Source organism: Cibotium barometz, chromosome 26 (assembly GCF_041138505.1).
Source record: "Cibotium barometz isolate CiBa-2024 chromosome 26, ASM4113850v1, whole genome shotgun sequence".
NCBI classification, from domain to species: Eukaryota; Viridiplantae; Streptophyta; class Polypodiopsida; order Cyatheales; family Cibotiaceae; genus Cibotium; species Cibotium barometz.
The window spans coordinates 52872772-52875998 of record NC_141071.1 but is presented as its reverse complement, the minus strand read 5'-3'; the positions used below and the strand labels follow the sequence as shown (position 1 = coordinate 52875998).

The 3227-nt window shown below is 38.2% G+C and overlaps 1 pseudogene across 1 annotated transcript; it reads right to left on the bottom strand.

Moving 5' to 3' along the window:
• Window positions 1–1751: 1751 nt before the first annotated feature.
• LOC147624084 (large ribosomal subunit protein eL28y pseudogene) lies at window positions 1752–2358 on the bottom strand (annotated as a pseudogene). The gene has a single exon (XR_015269302.1). The product of XR_015269302.1 is annotated as a large ribosomal subunit protein eL28y pseudogene (transcript).
• Window positions 2359–3227: the final 869 nt, after the last annotated feature.

Below are 3227 nucleotides of genomic sequence, written 5' to 3'. Positions count from 1 at the left end.
AAATCTTATCTCATGAACTATAATATCTTATCTATTAATCCATGATCATCCAATTGAATAAGGGAAATCTTATCTCATGAACTATAATAGCTTATCTATTAATCCATGATCATCCAATTGAATAAGGGAAATCTTATTTTATGAATTAGAATATCCAATACACTGCAAGATAAGAGAGTGTAGTTTCCTATAAATGCACACACTTATATGCTCATTTCATTTAGTCATAGCTTGGTGTCTAGTCTTCATAATGTTTTGTAGAGAATAGGCTCCCAAAGTTGTAGGAGTAATAAATCTAATAGGAAATATAGGAAGCCCTTTGCTCATCATGAGGCTCAAGAAGAAGAGAGAAAGAGGATGGATCGAGAGCAAAAAGACAGTGGAGGGCACACGTCAACGGGCAGTTGCTGCTAACATTGGCAGGCCACCACCACCCTCACCTCCTCCACATGAGCTGCCTCCACCTCTCCCTACTATTGCCCCCCCTTGGTTTGGTTGAAGCATGTGAGCCTTCTCCTCCTCCTTCTAGTGAGAGTGTGAATGCAAGATCCACCATAGGTAAGCTAGCTATACGTCGTCATGTGTCCAAGATCATATGCAACTTTTTTTAAGATCTCACTATCTTATCACAATCTATTTTCTCACATCCCTTATTAACCATCATGACCTAGTCGAGTGTAGGTCTATTGCTAGGATTTGTGTGAACGTCAAAAGAGGGGAGTAAGTGCCGAGGTTCTTAATAGTGTTTGTTGCATGACGAGTGAAGATCAATGCAAGGATGCAACAAAAAGATACTTAGGGCTCTTGTAAAGAGTTCCAAGTTGTAGATGAGTGTGGGAGTGGGTTTGACAATAATCCCACATGGGAACTTTTGAGAGTTTTAGAGTTTTTGTATAAAAAGTGGCTCATTTGAGAGCTTATGGACACATTGGGCAAACTCATGTTTGAGCTCTCTTGAGACTAGCTCTCCCTCTTTTCCCATAGAGGTGCAAGCTCTTCTCTCTCCCCATCTACATTGTTGTAAATTCTATTTTTGTTAATTCAATGCAATGAGTTGATATTTGTCTCTCTTCTCATGTCTATTCTCTAGTGTGTATGTTTCATGGTTGATAGTTTCAAGGTTTTTGTGCATGCTAGGGAAATGAGTATTTGAGAATGAAGAATGCTTTGATCTTGTGTATGCAATAGCTAATCTTTCTTCTTGTTTGGATGCATGGATGAGTGGAATGTGGAGTTGAGTGAGCAATAGCAAGATTGAGCTTGTGTGTGTGTTAAGTCTATGTCAATAGTAGTAGTATTCCTAGCATTCTCTCCATCAAATGGATAAGCTTTTGTGCACCGGTACGGGTTGAATCCCTAGCTCCGAAAGGGATGCAAATCCCATTGGATTGAGCTACATGTGGATCATACTACTCTTGCTACAAGTGAGAGAGTTTTCCGTCTCTCCATTGGCGCCGCTGCTGCCGGGGAGAAGACTCAAATCCGGTCGAGAGTGTGTGGAAACCACCACTATTCCCTCTTTTGGTTGCAAAACCATTGAGTGATTAGGTTAAGTTTGGGTGTGCGATCCCGGTGTGAGTGGATAAGGTTAGGATAAGAAAAAAACCATTGAGCGATTGAGGGTTCTCCCGCATTGTTTTTTAAGTTTTATTGCTTTTATTCCTTTTCAAGTACCGTCATTATGCTTACATTCATTGTTCTTTTTTTTCTTTTTTTTTTGGAACGAAAAGTAAATTTGACATGAGCAACGCAAAAATCAAATCTCTAGTTAAAAAGTCGTGAGAAAAAAAGATATCCAGTCCTTGGTTGCTTCAATGTCAAGGCTGACAGACTATCTTGAGGAGTTAGTTTCTAATGGATTTCCTTGATGGCTTTGAACTCTTCTTTGTTGCTCCTGCCTTTGCTGCTCACAGGCTTTTGTGCACAGAGCTCAGCTTTGCCAAGGCAGCTTTCTTCAAATCAAGGCGGTAGCCATTTTCACCAACCTGGTTTTCAAGGACCTTGGCCATGCGCCTAAAATCTCTCTTGAGGAGGGACCTGTTGATGCAATCTTTGGGCTTGTAGCCCTTTTTAGTCTTCGAAGTACCAAGGACAACAGAAAGGTCAGCACCGCCAACAATGGAGACCGTCTTCTTGTTGTTGGCTAAACCTGAGTACTTGAAGGTGTTGAGATTGTAGAGATTATTTGGCTCGCTACTGAACTGCACAGAGGAACTGCAGTTGCCGTTCCTTTTCACCACAGGAACTTGTTGTTCTTTTTCACCAGTTGCCATAGCAGATCGGGAGAAATGCCAGCCATTCTAATGAGCAGTGCAGAACGAGCGTCCCCGCGGGCAGAGTTAGAGAGACGCGAACGTAAGAAGGGTGACTGGCCGGTTGTAGAGGAGAAATCAGCAGCTGGCAACTCAGGTGAAAGGGGCATTGCAGATGTCCGTTGAAGGGTGAGTAGCCATGGAGGCGAGCGAAGCCAAAAGAAAGTGTAGGGTTGGCTGAAGCAAGACGAGAGGAAGGCAGGCTGCATGGAAGGAGGTGGCATGGAGGCATTGAAGACGAACGTGTGGAGAGTAAGCTGCGTGGAGGCGTTGCAGAAAGCGCGTGGAGGCGGCAGAGAATCCGGAGCCGCACGATCCGGAGGAGATAACGTTAAGGTTAGTATTTTTTTTTAATTTGTTAATTTGTTTTTTTTATTTTTTTAAAAAATAAAAATAAAAAAATAAATAAAAGAAAAGAAAAAAAACATAAAATAATAAATTTTAAAAAAAAGATAAATAAAAGAAAAGAAAAAAAAGAGAGAAAAGAAAGAAAGAAAGAAAGAAAAAAGGCCAAAAAAAACAATTTTTGTGTTTGTATTTTGAGTCTATATATTTTGTAATTTTTCATTTTTTTAAATTTCTATAAAATTTTGCATAATTAGTGTAACTTGCATTGTTTTAAATTTTTTAATTTTGTGCTTGTGTGTAATTAGTTTTAAAAAAACAAGAAAAAAACACAAAAAAACAAAAATAAATAAATAAATAAATAAAAACAATTTTTGTGTTTTTTAGGAATCCATATTCTTTACCTATTCTGTAATTTTTTATTTTTTTAAAAACTTTTGTAATTTTTTTGTGCATAATTAGAGTAACTTGCATTTTTTTTAAATTTCTATAATTTTGTGCATAGTTAGTATTTTTGTGTAATTAGTAAGAAAAATAAAAATTAAAAAAAAACAAAAGGAGAAGAAAACA